The sequence below is a fragment of the Macaca mulatta genome, chromosome 5 (assembly GCF_049350105.2).
Source record: "Macaca mulatta isolate MMU2019108-1 chromosome 5, T2T-MMU8v2.0, whole genome shotgun sequence".
Classification (NCBI taxonomy): domain Eukaryota; kingdom Metazoa; phylum Chordata; class Mammalia; order Primates; family Cercopithecidae; genus Macaca; species Macaca mulatta.
In genome coordinates, this window is record NC_133410.1 from 102,182,319 (window position 1) to 102,202,219 (window position 19,901).

General features: G+C 34.2%; 1 protein-coding gene and 1 pseudogene across 2 annotated transcripts in view; one reads left to right on the forward strand and one right to left on the reverse strand.

Annotated features, from left to right (window-relative positions):
* The window catches only part of LOC144341031 (small ribosomal subunit protein RACK1-like), a 36,718-nt pseudogene extending 20,873 nt beyond the window's left edge, over positions 1-15,845 (reverse strand).
* Positions 1-19,901, forward strand: part of GRID2 (glutamate ionotropic receptor delta type subunit 2) — a 1,541,190-nt gene that overhangs the window by 551,923 nt on the left and 969,366 nt on the right. The gene's annotated exons all lie outside the window — the stretch shown is intronic.

Below are 19,901 nucleotides of genomic sequence, written 5' to 3' on the forward strand. Positions count from 1 at the left end.
GCAGTGAGCCGAGATCACACCACTGCACTCCAGCCTGAGCGACAGAGCAAGACTCTGTCTCAAAAATAAATAAATAAATTAATTAATTAAATAATAACAATAATTTTAAAAATTATGTGTGGCTATTGTAAATGGGATTACTTTTTAAATTTTTTTCACATTGTTCACTGTTCACATACAGAAATGCTACTAATTATTGTATGTTGATTTTGTATCCTTCAACTTTACTAAATTTGTTCATCTGTTCTAATAGTTTTCTCATGGAGTCTTTAGATTTTTCCAAATATAAGATGATATCATCTGTAAACAAGGATAATTTGACTTATTTCTGTCCAATATGGATGTCCTTTATATCCTTCTCTTTTCTGAGTGCTCTAGCTAGAATTTCCAGTACTATACTGAATAACAGTATTGACAGTGGGCATCTTTCTCGTGTTCCAGATGTTAGAGGAAAGGCTTTCGGTTTTTCTCCATTTGGTATGATACTAGCTGTGGGTCTGTCATATATGGCTTTTATTATGTTGAGGAATGTTTCTTCTATAAGCTCCAGTTTTTTGCATCCCGGAATAATTTAGTCATGCTGAATGACATTTCCAATGCATTGTTAATTCAGTTAACTAGTATTTTGTTGAGGATTTTTACATCAATATTCATTAGAGACAGCAGTCTGTAGTTACCCTGTTTTTGATGTGTCTTTGTCTAGTTTTGTTATCAGGGTGACACTGGCCTCATAGAATGAATCTGGAAGTATCCTCTCCTCCTCTTTAGAATAGTTTGAGTGGGACTGGCATCAGTTCTTCCTAAAATATTTGGTAAACTTCAACAGTGAAACCATCAAGTCTTGGTCTTTTCTTTTGTGGGATTTTATTACAGCTTGAATCTTGTTACTTGTTATTGGTCTGTCCAGGTTTTGCATTTCTTCCTGATTCAATCATGATAGATTTTATGTATCTAGAAATTTGTCCATTTCTTCTAAATTTTCCAATTTATTGACATATAGCTGCTCATAGTAGCCACTAATGATCCTTTGAATTTCTGTGGTATCAGTTGTAATGTCTCCGTTTTCATTTCAGAATCTATTTATTTGGATCTGCTTTTTTTTTAGTTAGTATGGCTAAATGTTTGTCAATTTTGTTTGTTTGACTTTTCAAAACACCAACTTGTGTTTTATCTTCTACTAATTTTGGGTTTGGTTTGCTCTTGCTGTTTTTGTTCTTTAGGATGCATCATTAGATTGTTCAATTGAAATTTTTCCTCTTTTTTCATGTAGACACTTATATCTGTAAACTTCTCCCTTACTACTGTTTTGGTGTATCCCACAGGTTTTGGTATGTTGTGTTTCCATTATGATGTGTTTCAAAAGTTTTTTAAATTTTCCTTTAAATTTCTTCTTTGACCCACTGGTCATTCAAAAGCATATTGTTTAATTTCCATGTGTTTGTATAATTTCTAAAATTCCTCCTGATATTTACTTTTATTTTTATTCCATTGTAGTCAGAGAAGATGCTTGATATTATTTTAATATTTTTGACTGTTTTGAGACTTGTTTGTGACCTAAAATGTAGTCTATTCTTTGAGAATGATCTGTGTGCTGAGGAAAAGAATGTGTATTCTGTATTTGTTGGATAAAATGGCCTGTAAATATCTATTAGATCCATTTGGTCTATAGTACAGATTAAGTCTGAGATTTCTTTGTTATTTTTGTGTCTGGAAGATCTGTCCAATGCTGAAAGTGGGTGTTGAATTCTCCAGCTCTTATTATATTGGAATTTATCTTTCTCTTTAGTTCTAATAATATTTTGTTGTATATCTGGGCACTCCACTGTTGAGTGTACATATATTTAAAAATTGTTATATCCTCCTGTTGAATCGACCCCTTTATCATTTCATAGTTACCTTCTTTGTCTCTTTTTACAGATTTTGTCTTGAAATGTATTTTTACAATATAAGTATGGCGACTCCTACTTATATTTCCATTGCTATGAAACATATATTTTTTACATACTTTTATTTTCAGTGTATGTGTGTCTTTATAGGTAAAGTGTGTTTCTTGTAGGCAACAGATGCAGATCGATCTTGTTTTTTCATCCATTCAACCAGTCTTGGTCATTTTTATAGGGAAATTTAGTTCATTTACATCAGTGTTATTATTGACAAGAGAGCTTAACTCCTACCATTTTTTTTTTGTTTTCTGTTTGTCTTGTGGTCTTCTCTTCCTTCTTTCTTTTCTCCCCTTCTTCCTCTAGTGAAAGTGATCTTCTATAGTGATATGATTTAGTGTCTTAAAAAAAAAAAAATAGGGGTTTGTTCAGTCCTCAATTATTCCCAAACTCCAGTTGAACAGTCTTTTTGAAACTCAGTTACTTACATTAATTATTCATAATTAGTACCAAAAGCAAAAATGTTACTTCACAAAATTCTACGTGAAAATGTAAATTCCTGTTTTTTGGGGCAGTTTATATCCTAAAAGTCTTCATTAAGAAGCTTCTTCATTGAGCATATATGTCCGTCCTTCTTCTATGCTACAAAGCCAAATAATTTATACTAAAAGCATACTTAGCCTCGCCCTCACCAGTAGTATCTTTCCAACTTCAAAATCAAAGGAATATTTCAAAGAAATAGTTGCTCTATTGCTTCAACTGTGCAATATTCTCATATTGAAAATAGCAATAAAGGCAGTATTTTTGTTTCTCTTAATACTCTGTTTCTCTGTTTCAGTAACTAAATGGGTTAATTCTGCTTGCTAAAAGGCCTCAGATTCTTTTTTTCTTAATAACCAGTCCAAATGGAGAATAAACACTGAAACAACTGGTTTCCCAACTAATCTTGATTCCAAGATCTGCTCTTGTCTCATCAAGAAGATTTAGGATATGGATGGTTTATATGAGTTGACTCAGAGAGAGATTATAATCTTCCTAGTAACTCCTCTCCTCATTTAATCTAGGCTGTACTCAGTAATTGCTTTCCCCACAAAATAGAACAAGTTAATTGCAAAATTTTGCTTCCACAGGAACTGTCAGGTAAATTCACTGATTTAAAGCCAACTGAAATCTTTTTGTCAGAAATGTACTCTTTTTTCTCAAAACATTTAAATTGTTTAAATTTACCAAATACGTATTTTTCCAACAAGTACCATATATTTTCCAGAAATAACAAGACAGTTGATGACCTGTATCATCTTTCCACAATTATAATTTTACATATGCAGAAGTAGGGGTTACAAGCTCATTTGAGGAGCTATTTATGTCTTTCAATGTGCTTCTAATATTATTAGATTGTTTTATTTCCAGACCACAAGACTCATTACTATTTATTCCACATTTAGCTGATGATTAGTTTATAAGAATCTAAATATCAGTTAATATTAGTTTCGCTAGAAAAAGTTTAACATTCCAGATGCAGTCCTTTTTCATACAAACAGGTGCAGCATTACAAGTAAGCTGCATTTAGATGCATGCTCTCCAGATTTTCTCTGTGGCAATGTAGGCCAAGTGAAGCCAGAGAAATTATTGCCCAAGGGGAAACATTTGTTCTTCTCACTTCATTTTGCTACCTTATCACTAACATAATATAGTATTCAAACAAATACGTATATTTATATTTGTAGCTTATTTTTTTTTCCTTTAGCGATTCTGACAGCTTTGAATTCTCCTCTTGAGGGAATGCATAGGAATATCATCTCTAATTTTATTTTTTTATCGTCTTTCATTTATACCAGCTAAGGACTGTGAAGACAAAGTGAAACTGTAAATAGGCAGGGCTGCAGTAAAATGAATGAGGCTCCTTAACTGGCCTTAATGTGATGCTTCTGGAGAAGTTACTACCAAATTGCAGTGTTTGTAACTTTACAAAACCCCTTAGGAAAAATCTAGGGGTCATCTCTCTAAATACCGTGGTTAGATTTTTAAGAATTCTGCATGATGCTGTGCTTGTAAATTCATTATAGTGATGTAGCCCAGACTCTCTCTAGGGATCATTAAACAGCATGCATTAGGGTTTTGGTGCTACTGTACACAACTTCTAAACCTGCTTTTCCATAAGTTATTTGTTTTACTTGAAAGAACTTATGGTATCTGTGACCACAAAATATTTGAAGTATAGTGATTACAAAGCAAAGATGGCATGCCTGCAGTGCTCTTCATCTACTATAGGAGAGACCAAAAACCAAGAAAGCAGCTTTTCCTACAATTTGGTAGTTATTTACATCACTAAGATTAATAAATAACATTTACTGGATGTTGAACTCGTATATCTTAGTTGTGTATGAGGAAATTTAATATGCTTACTGAAAAGGGAAAGTTTATATTTTGTGTTATTCTATTATTTAGAAATGTTTCTAAAATTTGGGAAGATAAAGTAATAAAATATAATTTGTTCACCACTACCACTCAATAATGTCGGTCAAAGTGTACATCTCCTTTCAGATAGTAGGCAGCTTGGCAGGTGCTGAGAAATAGTATTTATTCTGCTCGCTAGAAGAGCCATCTAGAAGCAAATGAGATCTACATGGAAAGGCAAGGTAAAGAAAAGACTTAGAACAAAACAAAACAAAACAAAAACTGGGATTACAGGCATGAGCCACCATGCCAGGCCTAATCTTTACTTGGAAGAATGACTGACAGAAAAACCAATAATTTAGATTTGAGGATTTCAGTATCTAAAGATCTGAGACAGCAGATATCAAACATCAGGTGTGGTAAGAAATGTGGTAGAGGCAGGCATTAGGCATTTAGGGGATGTGTATTAGGAAAGATGAGGCTGTAGATAAGAAGTCAAAACCCAAAAGAATTAAAGCCAGGCATAGTGGTTTACACCTGTAATCTAAACTCTTTGGTAGGCCAAAGCTGGAGGATCATTTGAGCCCAGGAGTTTGAGACAAGCCTAGCAGTATAAGACCCCATATATACAAAAAATAAAAATAAAATAAAAAATACCCAGGAGGGGTAACACACACCTGTAGTGCCAGCTACTTGGAGGCTGAGGTGGGAGGATCGCTTGAGTCAGGGAGGCAGAGGCTGAAATAAGCTGTGATTGCACCCCAGCACTCCAGCCTGAGTGACAGAGCAAGACCCTGTCTCCAAAAAAATAAATAAATAATAAAAACAAGTCAAGAAGCTGAATATAAAATGAGATAAAACAGAAGTTCATAAATTAAGCCATCAACAACACAAGGTCTAGTTGTTTTAATTCTTAAACCTCATTTTGAATTCAAGAACTCCTTTCACTTAGAAAATTAGTGTGGGCCCTGTAGAACTTTGGTCTGTATGAGCTATACTTATTGATGTGTGCTGTATGTGAAATTTAATCTTAGAAAATGTGAAAATATTTTATTATTTAAAATTGTAATATTAAAGAATAAACCCACTGCATGGTAACATAACATTTTCATGAGGAATAACTATATTTTTCAAAACAAATACAATTTCATGAGAAGATATTGCTTTACCCTTACACAAATCTATTTTCTGTTTTCTTATTAGAAGATTCTGCATCCAATGTATGTCGGTACTTTGTTTCTGTTGAACTACTTGAGGAAAATTTAGTGTCGCAAAGATGTATAGTTGGAAAGGGAAGATTTTTGCAATAATCTTTTCAAATAATTGTGAATATCTTCTTTGATACTATACCAAATTCAACAAGTAGTTTAAGTTTTAGTTGCAATGTACAATCTGAAATCATATCAACAAACTTTTCACTTTGCTAAATTAAAATCCACAGGTCTACTGTGCTCTTTGAGTGCATATCTACTCATGAATGATTTTGTAACAATGCATTCATCGTTTGGAAAATGTTGGTTCACTGAATATTGCAGATCTCGAAGATGTTGACATATTTCATTATATAATATCAAACCGCATTGATTGATATCACCACTGATTTCATAAAAAGTCTTTATTGATAATCTATGAAGCTGACTATGGTGGATATATTTTCCAAATTCTATTTTTGCTTGAAATTTTGAACTTTATTAAATTTAACAAAGAGTGTGATTCTGTTTTGCTTTAATTACCAAGCTTCACTCATTTTTGAGAAAAACCTGTCAGATACTCAAATCTAAATTATCAGTTTTTCTGTCAGTCATTCTTCCAAGTAAAGATTAGACCAGGGGCGGTGGCTCACACCTGTAATCCCAGCACTTTGGGAGGCCAAGACGGGTGGATTTTCGGAGGTCAGGAGTTCGAGACCAGCCTGACAAACATGGTGAAATCCCCTCTCTGCTAAAAATTCAAAAAGTTAGCCAAGTGTGGTGGCAGGCTCCTGTAATCCCGGTTACTCAGGAAGCTGAGGCAGGAGAATCTCTTGAACCTGGGAAAAGGAGGTTGCAATGAGCCAAGATCGTGCCTCTGCACTCCAGCCTGGGCGACAAAGTGAGACTCTGTCTCTAATCATCATCATCATCATCATCATCATCATCATCATCATCATCATCCACCCTTAAATACCTATATGTGAATGGGAACAGTATGATCAAGATTGGTTGTAGCTTTTCTTGTGTCATGTCCTACATAGCAAACGATGAAAATTTCAGATTGTGCCGCTGCACTCCAGCCTGTGCAACAGAGCAAGACTCTGTCTAAAAAAAAAAAAAAAAGATTGAATCTGATAAAGAAATCTGGCTGGACCAGCTCACATTCCCAAACAATCACACAAGATTTCTGTGTCTCCTTCTCATTTTGTCACATAGCATATTAAAAAGCTATTCTCAAGGGTTAATGCTTTTTTAAAAAGTATATTTTTTACTGCTTTAAGGACATTCTTAATGAAACTGGATTTATGCATTTGTCTATTTATTTGCATAATAGTACATTTGTGGCACTAACTAGTATAGTCCAGTGCCATGGCCTCAATTAAGATTAAAGCACCAATAGTTTTACTGACCGTTGCTCTAACGACATTAGTGCAAATGTGAACACAGACGAGGAGGATAATAATATCTCAGATAATATTGTGAAAATAGTCTTGACTTGATGGTCTCCTGAGAGGTCTTGAGGACTCCCAGGGACCACATACCACACTCTGAAAACCACTGGAATAGAGGCACTTTGATTGATTTTTCTAAACGCCATGCCTTGAACCTCTTTTTATTCTCTCGGTTTATTTTTTGGTTTGTTTCTGATGCTCATATTCATGCAGAGCAGAAGCAGTAGCCCTGTAACAAATTCCTGTCTTTACATTTTAAGTTCCCTAAGATATAGCATTAAATTGAGTTTTAAGTTGCTCCTTCGTTCATCAAATATCTGTAGAGGGCTTACTATGTCTGCATTGTTTTAGAAACTTGACAACCCCTCTTGGTAAACATTATTGTTGACATTGGAGTGGGAGTTATCTCCCTACTTTTTATTCTTTTTGGACATGTAGATGGGGTACCTGACCAAAAATAAAAATAAAAAAGAAACTTAGTAAACATACCATCCTGCTCTCTGTCCTCCTCCACCCTTCTCAACCTCCTTTCCCTCCTTTTGCATTCCCTATTAGTCCACTGGATATCAGGTGCACACCTGGCAGCAACCTCACAATTGAGAAGCAATTTTGTTGCTGTTTCATGCACTTTTTTTTTTTTTTTTTTTTTTTTTTTTTTTTTTTAGAGATAATCCCTTTGACTATCATCCTAGCCCTCTTTATATTCTTCCAACAAGCTCACTTTACTGTTTGGTTTTCAACATGTATTTGTATCCAATATACAAACTTTGCTCTAGTGTGTAGGAATTTAAGGAATGCATTTTTATTCTATTAATCTGTTCCATAATTACGGTATTTGACAATGTCTCTTCCGTTTTATGGTTATAGCCCTTCTTTCTGAACCCTGTTTGATCTATTTTTCCACATGGCTCTTCATTTCTAGCCCCAACCTCAAAGTTACTTAGTTTTTTACCTCCATTTTCTGTCACTAGAGAAATCCATCTCTTCTTAAACTGTTAAATTCATGACTTCTTAATATCTGGTTAAAATGACTGATTTCATAGCCACCTCCTTCCCCAACTTGGCCTTTATTGGCTGGGATGATGTGTCTAGCTTTCATCTTCATTTATTTTTATAATTTCATCTTTTATTTTATGTTCGGGGGCTATATATGCAGGTTTGTTACATGGGTATATCGTGTGATGCTAAAGTTTGGGGTAAGATGATTCCACCATCTAGGTACTGAGTATATAGTATCTAATAGGTATTTTTTGAGTCTTTGGCCCCCTTCCTCTCTGCTCTCTTTGGCAGTCCCCAGTATCTACTGTACTCATCTTCATGTCTATGTGTACCCAGTGTTTAGCTCCCTCTTTTAAGTGAGAACATGAAGTATTTGGTTTTCTGTTCCTGAATTAATTTGCTAGGATAATGGTCTCCCGCTGCATTCATGTTGCTACAAAGATATATTTTTTATAGCTATGTAATATCCTTTTGCTTACACCTTGATCTCTTCAGACCTTGCTTTTAGTTGCTTATCAGGTCTTCCTCTCTGGTTTAGATTCCTACATTCTTGGACTCCTGTGCTCCTCTCTCTACATTGTTTTATCTAATCCACCTGCATTCCCACTCTCTACCTCACATATTCATAATTCCCCTTTCTGGGAAGATGAAGTGACATGAATTCTTTACTCACCTTTCCAGCTTAGATCGCACACCAGTTTAAATATTTCAGTCAGCTATCCACACAAAAATACTTGAAACAAAGAGAGCTAGTTTTTATTGTGTGCCTTACATGTATTTAATCATTGCAGTAACTCAAGATGTAGGCGCTATCCTATTTCCAAGGGAGGAAACTCAGTCATAGAAAGATTCCCATTTTCCCATTGATGAGCCCTGAATCCTAAGCAGACAATCTGTCTTCAAAGCCAGCACTTTTTGTTACTCAATACAACCTCCCACCAATGGTATCCTTTTAAACATTTAAAACATAAAGATACCACTTTTCCATTTTCTCTCACTATGATCCTGATATTTTATGTCACAAGTCAATCCATGGCCATTTTAAGAAATGGAATATGTTGCTAAACATACGTAAACTCTTCCTGCTTGGCTGACAGCTGGGACTTCTAGCCATTGTCAGTGTTGCAAATAGACAACCTCTTCCTTTTCTAATTATGCTGCTGCTTCCTTTGGAGCATTGCCTAAATTTTTGCTGAAGCATTAGGTAGACACAACCAGGTCAAACTGCAGAATCTCAACCTGCAGCACTTCTGATCCTGGCATTTTCCCATGGCTCAGTCTTTCACAAATACTCTCAGAATGGCAGATCTCTGTGGCAGTTTTCTCGTGGGCTTATTTGCCATGAAGCACTCAATAGCTGCTGCATGATTTAAGTTATATCTCCCTGGCCTCTCTATCACTGTCTTTCTCTTCCTTTCCTGCTCTTTAATATTTTAAAATCCCCGTCTCCTAGGCTGCATTTGTGCCTTCAAATAATAAATATGAATTTCTTTGAAATAACAAAATATCTATTTAGATAACATAAAGAGATGTCCTCTACTTCAGATCTCTGTAACTTTAGTATAGCTTTATTCTTACATACACAGCTATAGGATGAATTTGTTCCCATTAATTTTATAATGACATATATTCCATTCTATACTTAGCCTAGTGTCATAAATAGTTATTTCCCAAGGAATGTTTATTTTATGGAATGGAATCAAATAATCTGTTTTATGACACAGAACAGTTAAGTGGCAAATGGACAAATCATGTTCTATTTTCTTTTTTAAAAATAAAATATACTAAAATACTTATATGATAATGATATAAATGTTTTCATTCAGTAGACAGTATCAGCTTCCTGTGCACCTGTGCATTCAGTGTATATATAATAGATATATGCCTTTAGAAAGGATTTTCTTATCTTCATGTCAACAGTCAAAGGACAAGGTAATAAGTAATCAAATCCCATCACTTTACACTTATCTTACTGGATTTTGCTTGTCTGTTGTCTTGAAGTAATTTACATATATATTGTCTGAATGATGAAAATAATGGTATGTTACTGTGCATCTCTTCCATTTCCGCAGTCATTGATGGAACATAAATAGCTGGAAATCAGTCTTTTCGGAAGTGTTCACACCACAGAAATCAACAAACACAATCACACATTCAGGAATTTTTTTTTTTCATGGAGACCTAGTTGCTAATTATTTACCAGCACTCAGCTAGTTTTAGGCTTGACTTAATGTAGAGACACAACTTAGGCTTTCAATTCTCTCCTTTCTCTACTGCCTTCCCTTCCTGTCTTGCTTCCTCTACATACCTCTTTCTCTCTTCATTCCTCTTCTCTATCTCAATTCATTATTGTTTCTATTCCATATGTATGTGCACCTTATTCCCTCCTACTAAAGAAAGGCTTTCTCTATGCGGTGAGAGAAATGGAAGCAACAAATGATCATCATGCAATAGAGTTCCATGACCCCAAAACTTCTTCACTTCCATTTTGCAAAGTAAAAATTGGAGGCATTGGGGTGGCCTTTGATTGGTCTAATACCCACACCTGGAACAATGCCTATTGTCAAGTTAACTAGATTAGGGTAACTAGATTCGTGAGTCTACATCATTACCACCTGAGAATTTAATGAAGCGGGCTTCTGGGATCTGGAGTCACACCGGAATACCTCTATTTTGGAGATAGGGCCTTTATAGAGGAGATTAAGTTTAAATGACACAGTTAAGGTAGGCCTAATCTAATCTGACTGGTGGTCCTTATAAGAAGAGAAAAATTAAACACATATAGAGACACCAGGGGTGTAGCTGGGTATAAGGAAGTCCATGTGAGGACACAGTGAGGAAGTGGACATCTGTAAGCCAAAGAGAGAGGTCTTAGAAGTAACCAAACTCCTGACACCTTGGTTTGTAATTTTAGCCTCCAAAACTGTGGGAATTGAATTTCTGTTGTCTAAGCCACCCAGTGTATATACTCTGTTACAGGAGGCCTAATAAAGACATTTGCATTAGCTTTCCAGGGTATAGAGGGTTATAAGTATCTTGTCTATGCTGCCTACAATCACCATGCCATTTACCCCAGCATTGAATTGAAACTGGGTGATGTCAATTGATGACGATGAAAAAGAGGTGTTTCTGATTTTGTATTAGGATGAAATATCAAGCTTGAAAGCATCTTGAGTGCTATAATTTACCTATCAGATAGGATACATCAGCAGATGCATTTTTCCTTAGTACCTGCCTTTATCTGCATGGACTGGTTTCTCTACTGGGAGGCGATGGAATCTACTCTTTGACTTAGGGATTTATAACAGTTGGTGCAGAATTCTGCCTGGAATGCACTCTATTTCTAAGGAAGGAAGTTTGAGGCCATGCAGTGAGGTAGGGAGTGGGAAGAAGCAGTTGTCAAAGACAGGTAAAAAGCATGACTTGGCTAAAATATACAGAAAAGAATGTCCTATAACAAGATAGTAATTTTAATAATTTAAACAGTTGTGGATTTTCTTTGTCTGATAGTCACCTCACATTGTCAGCTTCTAGAAACACTCATCTGCTTACCCCTTCAATTCCATTTTTCAACTTATTCTTTCTCTTAGCTTATTAAGCAATCTTTGTTATAGTCTAAAAATCACTTATATTTATTTTGATATTACCAAGACATTATAATATCTACCTTAATTTATTATTTATTTTATAAGGTTGGCTTCTAGTATGAGGCTAAATGATTGGCTTCTAATATGAGGCTAGATGGTTATTTCAATGGCGTAAAGAACCAAGACTTTTTACAATAATTTGTACTTTTTTTCCTTGTTTCATTGCTATGGATTTTAATGACTGAAATTTCCAGAAATTTACTTCATCATGGGTTATTACAGTAAACTTAATTGCAAGAAGTAACAAAACAAAGCAATTAAAACAAAGATTGTAATATATTTTATAGCTTTCTACTTGAGAAGACAAAATTAATCACATGATATGCCAAAAATTTAAATCTGTTAAAAACAATTATATTTATGGTTCTCAGTACATTGTGTGTTTTTCAAAAATGTATGTTTTATATTTCATACAAATATTCAAATTGCAAGCTCACTAATACTATTGAACTATTAAAAGCTCTACAAAGTTTATCAGCACTAAAATCATTTGTTCTTCTAGTAAGATATATTGACATGTTTATAGATAAATACAATATATAATTATAAGTAAATCCACACACTACCTATTGGTGCTATTTATATATACATTGAAATAAAATATTTTCATAATTCATATTGTATTTTATAATTATTCTCCGTTACACACCTGAACAAATATTCTTATAAAAATATGCATTGTTTCACGTATTTTATTCATTGTAAAACTTTTTTTAAACAAATGTTACATATTTACTTCTTGGTGATAGTTGAACATTTTTCATGGATGTTAATAAACAATTAATTTTGGTAGTGAACACAAACAGGATTGATTGATATAGATATGGTTTTATTTGCAGTGTTCATACATAAACTTAGAAGATTGCAGACATTCATTGTATTTTACAAACCCAGATTGTGTACTATGGTATCATGTTTACCTCCTGCCCATGTATTTTAGTATTTTCCCTCCTAGCGAGCTAGCCGCTTTTAAGAAATTTCAAGAAAAGTGAATCTGAATTCCCAAATGATAGAAACAGGTCAGTTATTTGATTACAATATAGCAAGCTGCTGCAGATGTCAGTGAGCAGTTGAAAAGGTTGAAATGTAGAGCTGTTGAATCAAGACCCACAATGACCCAGAAGCAATTTCTTTCCTTCAGATGACTGGGATGTGTGCAAAAAGACCATTTCAGCTATACATTTCTGGATATCCAGAGACTTTAAGGGAGTCACTTGTCTTGTGAAAATTCTTCACATAATGGCTTTATTTTAGGCACCAATAGCAAGGCATTCAAATGATTTCATTGCTACAGGTGTGTGCATATGCACATGAAAGTCAAAAGGTGAGAGAGGAGAGACAGCAAATATGATCATTTAATTATTGTCAAGCTGACTTTTAATTAATATTACTGAAATATTTTAAATTTGCAGCTTATTAATCTATTGTTTCAACAGCAAATATCCTTAATGATATAAAATCAGGCTTCATGATCATTTAATTCCATGTGATGGTAATATATACTTGTGGATTACTGCTAGGCCTAAAATAACAAATCAGTCAAAATACTTTAAATAAAAATTTAGCAATTCAAAAATGCTTGCTTATAAGAAAGTATGCTATTTTGTACTCTTGATGGTAATAAGAATCAATAAATATGGCATGGTAATTTAACCATTTCTTTCTTACCAGAAAAACATTTCTATTAAACAAAAGAATGAGGCAAAGACAAATACAGTTCATTCAAAATGCATAGTAAATCATTGAGAGTGTTCAGTTTATACTTCATTGTAGTTGTTTCTTATCAGGAGTTACAGAATTTTTAGAGTAATCTAGTCTTCAATTTAATAATATAAACCATAGTTTTGAATAGTTTTTCCTTCTTCTACATAATCAGATATTAAGAATCTCAAAAATGTAATTAAGAGATAATTATGTTAACATGCAAAAAGGGCACAACAAATATTAATATATCTAAATTTCAGTTAAAGAAAAGTTTTGATGCATAACACTTAAAACACTTCTTCAACTTTGTAATGAATCAGTAGGACAGGTAAAACAAGGACCAAACTCTAAATTTCATGCTTTCCATTATTACAAGTCATAGGAGTATATAATATTGCCTAGTGAGGTCAAAGTAACACCTAAGTTCCTGCCTATAGAGAAAGTATGTGAAAAATTGGGTGAACTTTGTAATGGTCATTTGCAAAACAGGAATGAATCAAAGATTCATTTCTTTGCGAAAGAATGCATAAAGGCTCCTGAGGCCACCTAAAAAGTTGCAAGAAATCAATCTGTAAATATCTGGTGTCTTTTTGTTAAGAAATTTGTAAAGAGTGATAATTATGTAAAGTAATTAGGTCTGTGCAGAAGGCGAAGAAGCCGGCCTTTGGTCACAAATTTAAGTTGCATTAAAAAGATTATTAAAGTATTAATTGCAGGCACAATGATAGGCAAATTAAAGACAATCTCGAGGAAGAGATGAACACTTGTGTTCTCTGTGTGTGGGAGGGGGGCTGTATTTGTGGCATTTGGCAGGATAGAGATGTGTAAGGCAGATATTTGTCTATAAAAATAATGTAAACAAAAGTATTTGTCTATATCAACAAGAATATAAATTTCTTTCATAATATTTGGTGATAAAAATATCCTTTATTTTTCGTAAGTAGATAAATCTGGTTCTACTTCTACTTGCCACAGGTTTCTGGAAATTTCATCTCACATATATTTATGAGATCTTTCCCCCTCCCTAACATATACAAGATTCTGAGAAGGGGTTTCATATGGTATCTGGAAAATGGAGGAATTGTCAGTCAGTGCATCATGACCATTGCTGACATCGTGCCTTCCCCAAGCCTTGTTGACCATTTGGGGCTGTAAGCCCATTTCATTCAGTGAGGAATATAGCCTTTGGGATTTTCTCCAAATTCACACCATTAGTGTCTGCCTATTCCTTCCTTCCTTCCTCTGTCTCTCTCTCTCTTTCTCTCTCTCTCTCCCTCTCCCTCTGTCCCCCATTCTCATTCTCTCTCTCTCTCTCTCTCTCTCACACACACACACACACACACACACACACACACACAGACAGATTCCAGTCAGCCATGAACCAAGAGGTCCTATTCCTCCACTAGTGCTGCTTCCACTGGTGTAGGCTCCATTCCCATGCTGAAATGTCTACTACTATTCATCTCTATGTATCCCTCCTCAGTACTGGATAAGCACCTTTCTCTACTCTAGGGTGGGTCCAGCTTCTCCTTCTCCACTTACAGCAACAGTCTTCCATAATCACCCTACAATTCCCAAAAAGTCCTGCATGGTAGTACTGCATAGTACTTTCTTATATTATGGGTCACATACAAAATGATTATTTCTGCTATGCAGAAGAGGTAATCCCTCAACCCTGCCTGCCAATCTCAAAACTGAAAGAGTTCATATCTTTGTTTTCCTACACCATTCAAAGTATAGAATTAGCATCCTGTCTTTTGTGAGATTCCAGGTGCTGTCTTTGGCTTGGCAACACAGGAGCCATGAATGAAAAAGCCTAGACTCACAACACAATCCTTTTGAGATAAGATCAGGAAAAATAAAATATTTTTACTCATTATCTCAGCAGCGAAAATGAAGCACACATTTTTATTTTCGTCAATTAACATTCCACATTAGCAATAACTTCCTAACAATTATTTTATAATATGATATTTTATTAACAATATCATTTGGACCTCAATACTACTTTGTAATTATTTTACTTATTTCTTATAACCATCTCTAAATTCCTTGGAGCAGTTGTATAGCAAAACATTTGTCATTGTCTTCAATTCATTTGCCTTAACTTACACTAACTGGAAGGATCTTTCCATCCCCGAAATGTTCTATTTTACTAGGGATTCGTCATCTTTACCTTTTTTTCTCAGCTGAATACATGCTCCAGCCAGTTCCAGTCTTTTCATCAATGCCATCTCCTCTTTTCCCTTTCTGCCTCTTCCAGAGAGTGAATCATTAATAAACCTTCTACATCTTCTTCCATACTAGCTCCTTTTCCTCAGATAGGCTGAACTGTCTTCCACCTTAAAACAAACAACTCCACACTGAAGGGAAACCCTTTCTTCAAATTTAAATTACATACTTCACTCCATTCACTTCAATTGTCGTAAAATATGTCTCCACTTTCACCCATTTCTGCTTCAGTGCCCCCACTCTGAGGCTCTTTGGTATAATTTCCTCATCATCAGATGCAATAATCTTTCTACAGTCCTCATTCTTATTAAACTCTCCCAGGCCACAGATTCCATTAACCATGCCCTCCTACTTGAAAGTCCCAAGTCCTGGGTTTCTGCACCATTTCTCCTGTAGCTCCTAGTGGCACACTCTTTGCTTTAAGCACACTGTAATATTATGAAGAACCACACTATTTCACAACTCTTTAGTTCTGCACATACTCTTTCTTCTGCTAGGAACTTTCATTCTCGCACGTTATGCCTGAATTCTTACACTTCCTTACAGTTTCAGCTTCATTGTTAATTGTTGCGACTCTCCCTTATGCCTTCCTATCATGAACCCAAGAATAATCAATCATTCTTTCTGTTCTGCTGTAAATTATTTGTACTTTAATATGCCAATGTTAGCATTTTCTTATAATGCACTTGGTCTGCTCCGCAAGGGTGTGAACTCCTTAGAAGCAGGGGCAAATCCTTGACATATAGCACAGACTTTAGAATCACATAGACCATGACTCAAGCCTTGTTGATCCACATTTAGCTGAGTGACTATGGACAAATTGTTTCAGCTCACTAACCTTCAGGTTCTTTATCTGTAACTGTCACAAAGTATCATAAGGATTAAATGATACAATATATGACTCAGAAAGTGCCAAAGTGGATTGTTAAAGAAATGTCAAATAAATGATTAAGACAATGAAACTCTCACATGGATATAAACACACAATAAATGTTTGATAAATTTCTATTGAATAAATAGATGAATGGATTAATGAGAAGTATTTCTTTTGTATGAAAATTATTTACTCTTTTACCTCTTACACTTTCTGCAGTCTCATAGAAAATGTAAATCCTTACTATCACTCCATTAAAATAGTATTCCTATGATTTATTTCTATCCTGCTTATTTGAAATGACATTTGTATCTCTGCAGAATTTTGACTCCATGTGATAAATAGACATGACTTCCTTTTTTATTTGCCAGAGGTTACCCTGATAGTAGCTACTGAATACAATTTATATATTTCAATGGTGGCATTTTATTAAATTAGTTAGAATTATTTCTGAGTGTGTGTAAGTTTTACTATCAATAGTGGCTTAAACAGCATATAAGTCTGGCAAATTAGGCACAGAAAACCAAATACCACATGCTCTTACTTGTAAGTGGGAGCTAAACATTGAGTATACATGTACACAAACATGGGAACAATAGACAATGTGGACTTCTAGAGGTTGGAGGGAGGGTTGAGAGAAAAGGTTGAAAAACTACCCATCAGGTACCATGCTTGCTATCTGGGTGATGGGATCTGTGTCCCAAACCTCAGCATCATGTAATATTCCCATGTAACAAACCTGCACATGTACCCCCATATCTGAAATCAATTTGAAAGATTAAAACTGTGAACAGATCTGTGGTGTGATGACTCCAGAGTGTCAGAGGACCAAAATTCTTTTTTTCTTTCTTTGTTCATCATGTGGCTTCACCTTATCATCCCGAAATACAAGGGGTGGTCTGGGCTATCGACTTTATTTTGAGTAGTCATAAGCAAAAACTCAAATTTGAGAGTAGAGAACTAATAGTATGTGCTACCAGTAAAATAACACAAAATGTTTGAATTAATGTGCTGTATTTCCCTCATGCAGAACAAGACATTTAGTCCAATAGAAGATTTATTACTACTTCCTTACATTTAGGAGAAATAATATAATTGTCTTCTTTTCCCTTCTCTGAATTCTGTGCTAAAAAGATCACTCCAGGGCCAGAGACATTTACTGAGAAAACCATCAAAATATTTGCTTACCTGTGCTTCAGGAACATAGAGTGACATTCTAATATCACAATGAGAACAGCTAATTTAATTATGCATATTTAGAACACTGCAATTTCTGGAGAGAAGCTGTGATGCTGTGTTTATGTGAGTGAGCATGTGCGTGTGTGCCTGTGTTTTGATGATACTTAGCTTTAAATCGGAATCTAAGTAAACAAGATGACATGAAATTCAGAAAAAGTAAACTTTAAATATATATTTTTAAAAATTACAAAATAGTAAACTTTTATGAACAAGTGCAGGATAATATACTTGTATTTCCTAAATAAGGTACACAAATTTTCAAAATTTAAATAAAAATGTATTATTAATGTAAATAATAAAAAACTTTAAAAATTGAGAATATGTTGAAAATGAAGATTGAAAGCTTATAGTTTGTAGAACAATGTTTTATTTTTGCCACTCTCTTTGCCATAATAAAATTGAGTATTCTGCTTAGCGCTTACTTCAAATACCCATTTGGAAAGCAAATAATATTTTGTGTTTTCTACATCTGGTTTAAGAGATAGAAATTCAAAGATAAATTATAGTCACCAAACTAGTTTTTTTCAGTAAAAGTTCTGGCATGTCTGCTATTCCCACTTTGAAGCTATTCTTTATTAAAAGCTATTTTGAAACCATAACCATACAGAATTAATTGTAAGCCTTTCGGATGTCCCAAATATAGCATTTTGAAACTACTTCTTACAGCTACCTACTGACAGAATGACAAATGAATGTCCTATTCACTGTAGTGTAAAGATGACTGACTTAATGAGTTGTGTCCTACTTGTCAATTAAGTTTCTACCTCTGTATGCCCCTTTAGAGATAAAGCAATTCCCTGAAACCACAGTACAAAGGAGAGAAAGATGAATAGGGTCCCTGTCTTTACCTTAAAGGAGAATAGCCCTGCACATCAGATAAAAAATTATTTGTTATTAATTATTTCTATTTTTATTATTTATAGAATTTATATATGCCATATGCATGTATATTTCTATTAATAGATTCAATCACTTTAGATGACCATGGTTTCCCATGTTCTTTTTGTTACTTTATGATTCTGCATATGACATTGCTTACATAATTCTAGTCATTCAAAATCTATCACTAATACTGTAATTCCATTTTCCAGAAATAAAACGAAATCCATATTCCAATATTGCAAATATACACCCTATAAACTAGTGTAAAGGCCTTGGAAATATAGGTAAAGGAAAGTGATAAGTTAATATAAATAGAAAAGTAACTGTTGTTATAGGACTTTTATTAAGCTTAATACACACCTTTTTAGTCTTAAGAACTGATTACTTCATAAGTATGAATTATTTTTATGTGGAAGTGAATTTCCTGATTAGAAATAAATACTATTTTAGAGATCAATGGAGTACAAAAAGGTACATAACATTAATAATTTTCTAACTTTAAATATAGAAAAGTTAAAATGATTGTTTTCACTCATTGTACAATGCTGACCGTCTACTTGAAGGTTGCATCATGTCACATGATGTTTCAGGCTTTTTCCCCTTGAAATATATTTACAATTACTAGGAAAAGCCTCATGAAAAAAAAAAAAAAAAAAGATACTTTAAAACGATTACTACAAAGAGTCAATGAGTCTTTCCTCCAAGCTGGATTTTTTTCTCCCACTGATCCTTAACTGGTTATCTGCATCTCTACTTCTGTGTTACTGGTTTCTTTTTAAGACAGCTGGGTCTACAGAGAGATCCAGTTTCAAGAACTAAGCAATAGATTTGATTCTTCCTTGTTCCTTGCTTTTTTCACCAACAATTTACATGACATATTTTTCTATTATATTTTCATTCGTGTCATTCTTGTCCTCTGAATTTCTGTATCCACTATCTTATATTGGGCCATTATTTACTAAAACCCCACCTCCTATTCTAGTCCCTTTGCCCCTTACCATTATGTTTGGTCTTTTCATTCTTAATAAGCAGTATGCCTAAATGTAAACAGTATACTGAAAGCCTAGAGTTTATCCGTCTAATGGCAACTACACTTTTGAAAAGTACAATAGAGTCAAAAATACCGGTAAAGTTGTGTGTGTTTCTGCTGCATTTTTCAACACTTTTTTTTTCCTGGAAGACAGCACAAAAATCATTATTGATAAAGATAATCAGTTGCAATCAAACTATGAATTTACTTAAATAAGGCTGTACCATTAGGTTTCAACTAAGGTTTTTCCACTGGAGTTTAAGTTAAAGGACATCACTGTTATGAAGCACAAGCTTCTCTCCTGTGAATATCTTACCTGATGCATTAGAGAAGTTATCCAAAATGTCAGAATTTTTCTTCGACATCTTGTAGA